Source organism: Siphateles boraxobius, unplaced genomic scaffold (assembly GCF_051911475.1).
Source record: "Siphateles boraxobius isolate OS27281-9 unplaced genomic scaffold, OSU_SipBor_1 61, whole genome shotgun sequence".
Taxonomy (NCBI): Eukaryota; Metazoa; Chordata; class Actinopteri; order Cypriniformes; family Leuciscidae; genus Siphateles; species Siphateles boraxobius.
Genome location: NW_027509188.1, coordinates 7,916,789 through 7,930,630, shown reverse-complemented (window position 1 = coordinate 7,930,630; position 13,842 = coordinate 7,916,789). Strand labels below are relative to the sequence as shown.

The following is a 13,842-nucleotide window of genomic DNA, read 5'->3' as shown; positions in this document are numbered from 1 at the left end:
AAGATGTCCAGATTTTAAATTAAAGTAAACCTGTATTATAGCAACCTCCTCAGCACAGCAACCGGAGAGTCAAGCGGCGGAGGAGGGTCAAGTGGCGGCGGAGGAGGGTCAAGTGGCGGCGGAGAGTCAAGCGGCGGAGGAGGGTCAAGCGGCGGCGGAGAGTCAAGGGGTGGCGGAGAGTCAAGCGGCGGAGGAGGGTCAAGCGACGGAGGAGGGTCAAGCAGAGGCGGAGGGTCAAGCGGCGGCGGAGAGTCAAACGGCGGCGGAGATTCAAATGGCGGGGATTCAAATGGCGGAGATTAAAACCAAGGAGTCTGAGACTGTATTTGTTCTTAACCTTGTTCCTCTGTCTTCCCCACTCTCTCCAACATCTCTCTCTCATACTTCCTCTTCTACTTGTACAACTATTCTTCCTTCACTTTCTTCCCCACTTTCACTGCCATGCTCTAAGTCTTTGTGACAAATTAAACGGACAAACACCTCTACCTCTTCACACTATTCTCCCTCTGTCTCTCCTCCATCTCCGTCTGCTTCTTCCATCTCCACGTCTTTGAGTCAGGAAGGGCCACTTGTGAAGAACAGAAGAAAAGGTAACTTTTTGCATGGTACATCTTAATCCACACTGTAAATAATTTTGCTCCATTCAGAGTTGACTTCATGTAAATTGGATTAATTCGGCTAACCGAGTTATTGGTAGCCAGTTTGCAGTATTTAGTTATTTAGCTGTGGCCTGACTTAAGGTCCCTTGCACGCTGATTCCGAAATTTTGGTATGCGTTTTCACGTATTCGTCATTCTGTGGCTCTGAATTGTAAAAACACCATTCAAAATTCTTGCTACTGATCCAAAAACTAGTTTTCAACAGATGAAAGTTTCGTAGGCAGTGTGTAAACGTGATTGACTAAACATTTATTTGTCGTATATATTTTGTAATGTGCGAAAATTTCGGTCGTGAATTTCGGAGTTGGTGTACAAGAACCTTTAAGAGGACTTTGAGAAATCCAATCCTGTACATTTTGCTTGATTGAAAAAAACAGGGACAAATTTTCTTGGACCTAAAAGGAAAGGACTGCATATCACCTCGCATGTGAAATTATACATTTGGACTGATTCAGCTACAAATCATGGCATCATGGCTTAATAAACTTTCCTTGTCTTTTCATCATTTCAGGTTGCCGAAAATGTAGTAGGCAGAAGGTTTTCCAGTTTGATCGAATAACTGGGGAACGGATAAATTAGGTAAAATGTGTTCTGTTAGGCTGCTTACTTTTCTAAATGACTGATTCGGACCCTTTCAAAGATAATAAAACAATATGTTATGCCCTATTCAGTGATTGCTTAAACAGTTAAAATAATTATTATTCGTGTTTGTGTGTAGGGGTAAGCTGAATTGAAAGTCCACTGGTTGCCATGCACTGTGTGGTAAGTCATGTTTCATTAATTATTCAATTCCATGTTGCAATGCAAATTAGTCTATTCCATGATTAATATGATGTAGGCAAAGTTCAACTGGTGTCTGGCAAGCAGCGTGGAAGTTCATGTCAGTGTTTTCTGTGACAAGAGAAAACTCCCTGGTCCTGTAGTTGTTCCCGCCAGTAAATCATCCTCTGAGGTAGCCTTTATAAAAACTGGAGTCAGGTCGATTATAAGTACTCAGAAGCAAATAGCGATGAGGTGGAGGCATTTAGAAGTGCTAGATCCGGCAGGTAGGTCCTAGGCAGGTAGTAACCTTTAGGACATGCATTCCGATGATGAAAAATTATGGAATAGTCTTCCGAGCATTCCAAATTCAGACACACTCTCTTGGTCCATACTAAAGACAAATATCTGAATTGTCTTTAGTCTGGACTGAGAGACTGTGTCTGAATTTGGAATGCTCGGAAGACTATTCCATAATTTTAAAGACAAATGGGAGAATGATCTACGTCCTTGTTTTTATTTAGAATATTCTATTTTTTAGATCCTGGAATTGTTTGATTAACATAATGGATTGTAGCCTAGGTAATGAGGAGCTGAACCATTCAGTACTTTCTGAGTAATTAATATAGTTCTAAAATTAGCTGACAGACAGCCAATGTATGGACAATAAAATGGTCCTGATGTGATCATGTAAGTGCTATATACATGCAACAAATTATTATTATCATGTTTTCTGTTTCTAGTAAGTACTCTAGTGGCTAGCTTTAGCTCTGAACTAGCTTATTTATTGAGCCTGCAGGACATCCACTCGGTAATGCATTACAAAAGTAGCATCATGCACACATAAATTAATCTTTCAGCATCTGAAACATTTATGTGTCATAATTTAGTATTTCTAAAATGGATAATCCTGATGTACATGGGCTGGAAATGTGATTTTCCTCATCCAACTAATGACAACTTGATCTCTCAGTTTATCGGAAACATATTGAAATCAGTACATTTTGAGATACATGGCTTTCAATATACAGAAACTCTATGTAACATTGTGTAACAATTAAGTCCAAGTACCTAAAATTTGTTATTAATTAAATTGAGTAAATGTATTGTTACATTCCACCACTGGGCTTAACCAGGGTTAATGCTACTTTAACAAACACAAATACATTTTGATGAACTATCTAAATTAGAACACAGAGAAAACAAATCTAAATCACTGTTGGGTTCAATGAATTTTTTTGCACTTATGATATTTTACAGTGGCAAAACTTGGGATGATACATGGGAGCCTGCCAGTGAATTCCCACATGTTATGCCTAATTCCCCACAGCCCAACCAGCTTTCAGCATGATAGACTAGTCACCTGGACTCAAGCAGTTTTTTTCTTCTTTTCGGTCTTTTTATTTTATTCCTTTTGTTCATTAAAGTTTTTTGCACAATACCCAGTCTCTTTTTGTGTTTATTTTCTTAATGGTGTTTAAAAAAACAACCTTTTTCATGAACTGCACAGATCATAAGGGAGAAAATTTGTGCTGTTTGACATAATGACATTCCCAAAGGCATTCTTTTTTTTTTTTTTTTTTTTTTTAGTATAGGTAAGTCTACTAGAACTATTCGTTTGGTATGCCATGTCAAGAATAAAAAAAACAGAATACTCCTTAATATATTAAAATGTCACTTAAATGTTGTAGTCCTGTTTGAAATGTTCAATTACAATATTAGATATTAATTCCTTTAACTTTATAATCATAATTGTTATAATTGTAATTACCTATTTATATTTGCCTTGCATTTATTCACAGCAAAATAATGTAAAATTAAACATGTAAATATATATGTATATTATATATATATATATTGTTTTTATTTTGGGGGCAATGTGTTCTTCAAAGGGAAGAGGAGGGGGGGGGGGGGTTAAAGAAAAGTCTTCATATATGTTGGCACATCACATGGAAAACGTCTCCGTTACGTATGTAACCCTCGTTCCCTGAGTAGGGAACGGAGACGTTACGTCGGATGACGCCGAATGGGGGTTTCGCCTAGAAAGCCAATCATCTTCGTGTATTACAAAACGAGCCAATGGCGATGAAATGCCATGGGTCTGCGGAATTTGCATAGCGTATCTCCGCCCCACCGCGTGGGTATAAAAGGAGGACGCCGGCAACATGCAGGTATGTCTTCGCTGAGGAGCCGAGACTGAACTCAGGCGTCTACCCAGCGGTACAGCGGAAGTGGCAGGGAGAAGTAAAGCCTCCGTTCCCTACTCAGGGAACGAGGGTTACATACGTAACCGAGATGTTCCCTTTCGTAGTCACTCCGAGTTACGTCGGATGACGACGAATGTGGGTCCCCGTGTAATCACGCCACCTTCACAGATGTTTTCCAGTGCCCTGCGAAAGTCTGATCCCCCTGTCGTGATACTGGCACGGACGAAGGAGTCCTAATTAACACAGGAATACCTAGGTACACTGGGAAGCATATCTCAGAGGAAATATGCCGCAGCATGCTTACCCGTAGGGAGGACTTAAGAACACACATATGGCCGGGGGGCTTCATATGGAGGAACGCTGGAGTGACCAGCCCGAGGGGTGGCAACTTTCAACTCCAGGAGTGGCAAAGTGACTTGCCAAGGGAAAGACACATGCTCAAGGAGGCTTACAGTGGGAATACACATGTGGGGGTTACTCAGGGGGGGAACCATGCACACGGAGGTACCTAGCCGACGCACAGGCAATAGAGACTGGTGCCAGCGTCAACAGTGGCTTCAGAGAGGAAGGGTCTCCTGAGGAAATATATCACACGTATCCAGTCCGTGGCGTGGAAGCGAAGACACCTGAGCGGGTCCAGTACTAGCTGACTGAAGCGAGTACACGAGAGGACACAGGCTCCACTCGGAGATTATAAAATCCGGCTAATGTGTTGGGTGTCGCCCAGCCTGCAGCTCCACATATGTCTGCCAGCGAGGCGCCATGCGCTAGAGCCCAAGAGGAAGCCACACTCCGGTTGGAGTGGGCTGTCACACCAAGAGGGCACGGTCGACCTTGCTGTTGGTAAGCCAAAGCAATGGCGTCCACTATCCAGTGGGACAACCTTTTCTGCGAGAGAGCCTTTCCCTTCAGTCTCCCACCATAACAGACAAAGAGCTGGTCTGAGGTCCTGAAACACTGCGTCCTGTCTACGTAGGCACGGATAGCGCACACTGGACAGAGCAGTGCCAAGGCTGGGTCTGCCTCCTCCAGGGGCAGCGCTTGCAGGTTCACGGTTCACTGGTCCCGGAAGGGAGTGGTGGGAACCTTGGGCACATATCCAGGCCAGGGTCTCAGGATCATATGAGAGTGACCGGGCCAGAATTCCAGGCACGCTTCGTCAACACATACCACATACACCTTCAGGGTGGAGGGAGACAGCCTTCGCTCCAGCTCATCGTGCAGGAAGGAAAGCACGACAGTGATCGGGCATCTCCTGGGGTCTTCTCGGCGAGAAGAGCACTAGTTGACTAAGAGGTTCCTGGATGATGTCTCGTGGATGATGCTCTAGCGGAAGTGATGGTAGCCCCCACCGCTGGTGGCAGGGTACTCAAACCTGCCTCGTCCCGTCCAGGAGCCAAACGTGGAGCCTCCAAAGATCGGGTCGAGGGTGCCAGAGGTTGCCCCGTCTCTGAGAAAGGAGATCCTTCCATAGAGGAATTGGCCAAGGAGGTGCTGTCGCGAGGAGTATCAGTTCGGAGAACCAGGCCCGGGTGGGCCAGTACGGCGCAACCAGAATGACCTGCTCCTCGTCCTCCTTGATCTTGCACAAGGTCCGTGCGAGAAGACTCACTGAGGGAAACGCATATTTGCGTAGGCCCCGCGGCCAACTGTGTGCCAGTGCATCCGTGCCGAGGGTGCCCTCGGACAGGGAATAATACAGGGCGCAATGGGATGAGTCGTGGGAGGCAAACAGGTCTATCTGTGCGTCCCCGAACTGATCCCAGATCAGCTGGACCGACTGGGGATGGAGTCGCCATTCGCCGGGAACGGGCCGAAACCGTGACAGCTCGTCGGCTGCAAAGTTCCGATCTCCCGGAATGTAGATAGCACGAAAGGACCTCAGGTGCTTCTGACTCCATAAGAGGAGGTGGCGTGCGAGTTGCGACATAAGGCGGGAGCGTAGACCACCCTCAAGTCAAGTCAAGTCATTCTCATTTATATAGCGCTTTTAACAATGTAGATTGTTTCAAAGCAGCTTTACAGAGATAAACATATAATTTAAGGTAACAGAGATTGCTTTGGTTTCATAGTGGTTCTTGAAAAATGTTTTTTCCAGCTAAAGTTAGTTTTGATTGATTCACTTCCGTCTAAATGATCATTTGTTATTAAATTAGGGGCGCTAAGACGACACCGTTCTCTAAACAGACTTTAAACGTGAACCTGTGATAGACGCTGATGGCGTTCACATGCGCATTAAGAATTGATTCTATAGTTATGTGCGTTTGAATATGTGTGCGCAGGTTTGTAATTCCTTACAAACCATGCCTAAACAAACTACTTGTCTTGTCTATAAATTTTGATGCAGAATTTTATTTTATCTTATCACTTTGGGTAGGTACGCGAACCGAAAAATTCCACAACACTTTATCTGTAGAGTGGTATAGGGATCCTCCATAGGGAGTGGCTAGTTGGCACTTCAGCACTGCATTGTCATCAGGTCCAGGAGAAAGTCCTTCGTCAGATCTGGAAACGGCCTGGATCCGGCAGGTTGCGGGAAAACCTCGGGATAAACAAAGACACTAAAATTTGCGTAGATGCCATACCCTGACGGTTGATGTACGCTACTGTCGCGGTATTGTCTGAACGGACTAGTACGTGTTCACCTTTGAGCAACGTGCGAAAACGGTGCAGAGCAAGGCGTACTGCCAGCAACTCCAGGCAATTGACATGCAGAAGACGCTGGGGTCCTGTCCAGGAGCCCGCGGCAGCATGTCCGTTGCACATGGCGCCCCAGCCCGTGGAAGAGGCATCTGTGGAGACAACAACATGCCTGGAAACTCGTTCTAGGGGAACACCGGCCCGTAGAAAACTGAGGTTCCTCCACGGGGTGAAGGTCTGACGGCAGGTCGGAGTTACTGGAACTCAAAGCGTGCCATGATGCCATGCCCACCTCGGGACTCGATCGCGAAGCCACAGCTGAAGCGGTCTCATATGAAGCAATCCGAACGGCGTTGGCGCAGCTGCAGATGCCATATGCCCCAGGAGCCTCTGAAACAATTTCAGAGGGACCGCACTCTTGCCATCGTACTGTCGAAGACAAGTCAGCAGTGAGTGTGCGCGCTCGTTCGTAAGTTGCGCAGACATAGTGACCGAGTCGATCGCCATACCGAGAAAAGAGATCCTCTGCACGGGGCAGAGTTTGCTCTTCTCCCAGTTGACCCGAAGGCCCAGACGGGCTAGGTGCCAGAGCACTAAGTCTCTGTGTTCGCAAACCTGATCTCGAGAGTAAGCCAGTATTAGCCAGTCGTCGAGGTAATTCAGGATGCGAACCCCGTGTTCACGTAGGGGTACGGGGAAGGCACCTGCGGCCTCCTGCACGACACGGCCCGGGTGAAGGCTGCTGCAGGGGCCGTGCGGGAGGGGAGGGAGCAACAGGAGGGCGCCCTCGGCGGCGAGCAGGCTGAGGCGTCTGTACCGACGGCTGGGTTGAGGCAGCAGCAGGCCGTCGGGGCAGAATATGTTTGATCGCCTCAGACTGCTTCTGTGCGGTTGAGAACTGCTGGGCAAAGTCCTCAACCGCTCAGCCGAAGAGGCCGGCCTGGGATATGGGGGCGTCGAGCAGACGAGTTCACTCAGCGTCCCGCATATCAGCCAGGTTCAGCCAAAGGTGACGCTCCTGGACCAGAGAGGTAGCCATCACCTGACCCAGGGAGCGTGAGACCACTTTCGTCGCTCGGAGAGCGAGGTCAGTGGCGGCACGCAGCTCATCAAAGAGCCCTGGGTCAGTCCCCGCCTCGTGCATATCTCTGAGCAGCTGGGCCTGGTAGACCTGCAAGGTGCTCATCGCATGCAGAGCGGCTGCCGCCTGTCCTGCAGCTCTGTGAGATCTCGCCACGAGGGTGGACGAAAATCTACAGGCCTTGGACGGGTGCTTAGGAGTACCACGAGATGAAGCACTCTGAGGACACAGTTGCATGGCAACAGAGCGTTCAACCGGGGGAATCCCAGTGTACCCATGGGCGACCGCCCCATCGAGGGGGGGAAAGGCGGAGAAAGCTGACGAACGTACACGGGAGGTCAAAGGAGCCTTCCATGACTTCGCCAGATCCTAATGCACTTCCGGGAAGAATGGTATTGGGGTTGGCTGTGGCCGTTAGGCGGCAGCCGCACCCAAAAAACAATGATCCAACCGCGAGCGCTCAGGGCAGGGCGGAGGGGTCCACTCAAGCCCGATGCTCGCGGCGGCCCGGAAGAGCATGGCCGTCATCTCTGGATCTGATACGGACAACGCTGGAACTCCAGAAGGAGGCAACAGGCAACGCAGCCGCATCGTCAATTCCCGATGACTCGTGCCCGCCTTGTGATGCCGCGATCGACATCGAGTCCTCCTCTGGAGCGCCGAATGAAATACGCGGGGCATCAGTAGATGGACCCGGTAAATTCACCACAGGGTGATGAGGGGTGCGGATGAGGGGACTCTCTCTCGAGTGAGATCATTGAGTCTCGACCTTAGTGTTGCGATGGCCATGTTCCCACAGAAGGAACATGAGTCGCCGGATTGGATCTGCATAGAGAATGTATTTTTTATATAAACAGGCCGTCACACCAGCTTCAACTCGCATCAGTAACACTGCCAACAAAAATAACATTCCCCAAATATAATACATATTGTATATATATTATTTTACATTTGTGAATAACAAAATAAATGAAAACAACTTAAACATCGCGTATGTATAATGTGTGTGTGTGAATTATTTTTAACCAATGCTAACAACTAATCTCCCAGCAAACATGCTCCGTTGGGGCCCGAATGGGGCCCTTGTGGGCAGCCCACTGTGGGCCCAGATACCGGCGTGAAATGCGGGGCACATGTGTGTATACTGTGGGTACATTGGGTTAAGTGTGGGCATACAGTGGGTGCACTGGGAAAAGTGTGGGCATTCTGCGGACAATACAAAGATGTGTTGTAATATACCTGTGGCCTTAACAAACAAGATTAGTTTGGTTCTACTTTGCATTTGCCACAATACATGCAAAATAATTGCACTTGTTGAAAGTCGAAGTAGTACATTACAAGCCATATCTTTCAAATAATTTAATTTATTCACAGTCATGTAAAAAATATATACAATACATTACCGTTCAAACCTTTGGGGTCAGTAAGATTTTTTAAATAGCCCTACTTTTGAACAAAGTAATTTTACAAAGTAATTATTCCTGGGATGTTAAAACTGAATTTTGAGTAGCTAGCATCCAGTCGTCAGCATGTAAATCGTGAAAAAAATTCAGGAATGTTTGAATAGAACTTTCAAAAGAGAAACATTAATTTGAAAAAGATTCTGAGTAAAAAAAAAAAAATGTCCAAACAAAAAAATCATATAAAACCACATCACAACACATTAAGGTAGATTATGAATCCTCTAATAAAATAAATCAATCCCCTCGGATACCGGAGTGACTTGCTCCATCCATCATCCCAGTCTCTTGCATTCGGATCAGCATCAATCCCTTTGGATGCTGCTTCAGCGGTGTCAACATCTAAAGTGAGAAAAAAACAACAATAACAATTGAAATGTTAACATAAAAAAATGTATTAAAAAACGGGGGTGTTCCAAGTGTAATTTATACACTTGTGTTTTCCCAAGGGGTAAGGCCATTTCCACCTCTGAAAACAAAGTATATTCTGCACTTTGACTGGAGGACAATTTGAGTTCCGGAAAAATAGTTACAGGTTTTTTATTAATATTAAAAACAAATGTAGGTGGTGTTGTTGAGAGAGAAACATACAGAGAGTGAACCAACTGAGGGCACGATGAAATGAGAGCATGAGAACAATTTACAAAAATGATCAACAAAATATATAATTTTATCAACTTGTACTCACTGTAACGAATAAAGTTCGGAAGCAATAGCAAGTAAAACTCTGTTTATTTAAATGAAAGTCAGTAATAGAAGGTCCAAGGGCGGCAGGCTAGCGGCGCAGGGACTCCGATGGTCAGATGTAACCCAGGTGCAAGAAGTGGTGAGAGTGACGATCAACACAACAAATCCAGGACATCCACGGGAACACGACAGGAACAAAGAAGGACTGAGACTGGAACGTAGAGGGATCAACACCGAACACCAACAAACAACGATCTGACAATGGAGATGAGAATATATACACAGGAATGGACAGACAGGAATGGATAGAGGTAATGAGTGATTGCTGAACGAGCGCTGATGAGCGGTCACGCCCCTCTGATTAGTGCACACACATACAACAACAGAGACACGAGACAAGAAGAAGAGATAGGATTTACCAACCGTGACACTCACACTCATGTCATTACAAACCTGCATTATTTCTTCTGTGGAAGATTCTTCTGATATTTTGAAAAATGACTCAATAAAAAGTCAATGGGATTTTCATTGTATGGACAAAACAGATTAAACATTATTCCAAATTCTTCTTCTGCATTCCACAGAAAAAAGTAAATAATACATGTTTGGAACAACATGAAGAACAATCCCTTTAATGTCTTTATCAAGAAATCATTGATGGCTTTAACTTGCAGCATGAATATGTCATTTTTATAAAAGAAAATACAGATATTGTGTCTGACAGTCAAAAATGTACTTACACAGAAAAAGAGTGACCTGTGCACGAGTGGCTCTCTGTTGGGTTTATTTAGCTGTTTGACACACAACACAATTAAGGAAAACAGAGAGAAGAGAATTGAATATTAATATTACATATTACATAAATCTATACAAATAAAAATTATTATTTTTTTAATCAGTGATTACTGACTAATTAATATGTCAGGAGTTCTCAACTCTGGTCCTCGAAGTGCACTGTCTTGCAGTTTATGTCCAGACCTGATCAATCTCACTTGCTCTTTTAACCAAAAGAGCTCGATTAGGCTAGCTTGTTCAGGTGTGTTGGACTTGGTGCTAAAGTCTGCAGGACAGTGGTCCTCAAGGGCCAGAGCTGAGATCCCCTGGCTGCAATATGTTCTGAACATGACTAGATGGATCACTTACAGCAGTGGTGTCCAGTCCTGCTCATGGAGGAGTTTAGCTGTCTGTACTTTCTGCTGATCCTGAAGACCTCGATCAACTGGTTCAAATCTGCTTAACTGGGGTTGGAGCTCACTGTCAGACAGTGATTCCAACAGAATACTTACACAGAGCAGTACCAATTATCTGATTACACACAAGGAAAGTGGAGAAAAAGAAACAAATATTAATATTTCAGTGAAATTATTGCAGTATCTGTATGGATAAACGTTCTGATGAAATTTCTAAATTCAAAATAAATTATTACATTCATATTTAATGGTATTAAATGAATTAATATTATTTCATGGCCTAAATGTTTTACTTGAGTTTGAGTTTCTTTATTTAAAGGGACAGTGCACATTAATTAACATGGGTACAAGGTCCAACATGTAAATGTGCCAGATTTAGCCATACAGGCTAATTTTCATCTGCAGTCCCTAGCAGGTTAAACATTTAAACAATAAATACACTACTACAATAAAAAAAAATAAAAACATAATAAATACAAACACATTATTCTGTATTATGGCAACATATTTGATTTGTTAATAACCAATGTTTTATGGATTTAGAAAATGATTTGATAGACGTGATCTTCCTTAGTTCTGTGGGTATGGTATTCCATGCATGAGCTGCTCGAAAAGAGAAAGCCGACTGTCCAAAGCTACTTTTTTTACATGGTATTTTACAATCCCCTCTTGTAGATGCTCTGGTGGATGAGTTAACATTTTGTTGGACAAATTTATTGAGCGAAGGGGGAGCCCTACCATGAAAAATTTTATATACAAGTAAAATATCTGCAAACTTAATCATGTTTTCCCAATTTAACAGGTCATATTTAATTAAAAGTTTACAATGGTGATATGAATTTGACTTTTTATCTAACGTTTTTAAGGCCCGTTTGTAAAGTATTTCAACTGATCGTAATGTAGTCCGACTTGTCTGTGTCCAACTGGTAAGACAGTAGTTAATGTGTGATATGATCATAGCATTAATATATAACTTTGAGGCCTCTGTAGTCAAATTATTCCTAATGTGTCTGAAATTTGCCAAATTAAATTTAATTCTATTTGTGACCTTTTTCACCTGTGTTTTAAATGAAAAACATGAATCTATTATTATTCCCAGATATTTTAACTCTTGAACTACTGGAAGTCTTTTCCCTGCTACTATGATATCTGGGTCTATATCTCTATTTGTGGATTTCGAAAAAAACATACACATTGTTTTATCAGTATTAAGGTGCAGACACGAGTTTGCTAACCAATTTGAGATTTTAACCATTGTAGCCGATAACTCTTCTGCAGCTTTTCTCTTGCTTGTAGCATGTAGATATATGACAGTGTCATCAGCATACATCTGGCAGGTGACATTAGGTAGACAGACCTCAGGTAGATCGTTAATGTATAGACTGAATAACAGGGGACCCAAAATGGAACCTTGGGGGTACACCCAAATTAATATCAGTTATTTGGGAGATGTTATTATCCACACGAACACATTGTTTTCTGCCGTAATATATGATTTTATCCATTTAATGGCATCTAATGAAAAATTGAACTTTGATAATTTACTAATTAAAACCTCATGATTAACCAAATCAAAAGCTTTTTTTAAATCAAGGAAAATAGCTCCAACCACCCCACCCTTCTCCAGTTTAGCCTTTATATTTTCCAACAGAAAGACATTAGCCGTTTCCGTAGAATGATATTTTCTAAATCCAAATTGCATCGGATGTAATGAGAAGGGACCTGAATTTAAATGCATCGTAATCTGTTCAGATATACATTTTTCTACAATTTTTGATACAGCTGGAAGAATGCTTATCGGTCGATAGTTGCTAATGGCACTCTGATCACCGGATTTAAATACCGGTGTTATTATTGCAGTTTTCCAAGAACTGGGAAACACTCCTTCATTAATTGACCAGTTAACAATTTTCGTAATGGATGGAATGAGTGCCTCCTTATAGGTTTTTACAAATGCTGTGTCCATCCCATATATATCTTTTGCCCTTGAACAATTAAGAGAAGAGATAATTGAATTTACTTTGAAGTCTGTCACTTCTCTAAAAGTCATAATAGGGGCAGATGTATTTAAAGGAGTGAGAGAGTAATTTATTCTGGCAAAATTATGGGATAGAGCATTTATGGAATTAATAAAATAATAATTAAATGCTGCAGCCACTTTACTTGGATCATGGGTTTCATTTCCATCTATATTCAATTGTATTGGTTTATTGCTAGTGCAAAATTTCCCTGTTAATCTTTTTAAATTATGCCAGATTTCTTTGGTATTTCCCTTAGCTTCACAAATAGCATCAATATAAAAATTAGCTTTTGCCTGCCTAAGTTTTTTTAAAACCTTATTCCTCAATGTTGTATATAATTGTCTCTCATGAGCCAGTTTGTTCTTAATTACCATCTTAAGGGTATAATCCCTCTGTTTCATTAGTGACCTTATAGTCTCATTTATCCAAGGTAGATGGTTTCTTTTACCAGGTTTCTTTTTGATTTTTCTCATAAAACTATGCATAATTGTTTCCAGTTTTACCATGAGAGATTTACAATTTTCATCAACACTTTCATAAGCCAGGTGTTCATTCCAATTAATTTCTTTAATTGCATGTTCAAGATTGGATAACTGACTTTTAGGGATTCCATACTGATTTAACTTTGTATAAGTTGATAAATTTAATACCTTTTTTGAGAGCTTTCTTACAATTAGGATCATGTTATGGTCGGATAGCCCTGTGACCAAATTATAAGATCTTCTTATTCTTTCTGGTCTATTTGTAAAAGCCAAATCAATAAGTGTCTCAGATGAACTAGTTATCCTCGTAGGTCCTTCTATTACCTGTTGTAATTCGAATTTACTTGCAACACGTTTTAGCTCTTTCCTTTTTATTTTATCACTCCAATTTATATTAAAATCTCCTAATAAAATAACCTCGTTTTTAGAATCACATTCCCTCAAGAGGGCATTCAATTTATCATAAAAACATTTTTTTGAGGATGGTGGTCTATATATTCCAATCAAGATAAAAGACATTTGAATTGATAGAGTTAATTTAAGAACTATGCATTCCAAGTCATCAACATCTGACAAGCGAATTTGCACACAATTTACACTATCCTTGACATAAAACAACACTCCGCCACCCCGACCAACATTTCTGTCTCGTCTAA

General features: G+C 42.6%; 1 long non-coding RNA gene across 1 annotated transcript; it reads left to right on the top strand.

The window, feature by feature from the left end:
• Positions 1–301: 301 nt before the first annotated feature.
• On the top strand, positions 302–3,012 carry LOC143718380 (uncharacterized). Its single transcript, XR_013196339.1, has 4 exons — positions 302–590; positions 1,171–1,238; positions 1,378–1,421; positions 2,679–3,012. It is a non-coding gene; the product is annotated as an uncharacterized LOC143718380 (long non-coding RNA).
• Positions 3,013–13,842: the final 10,830 nt, after the last annotated feature.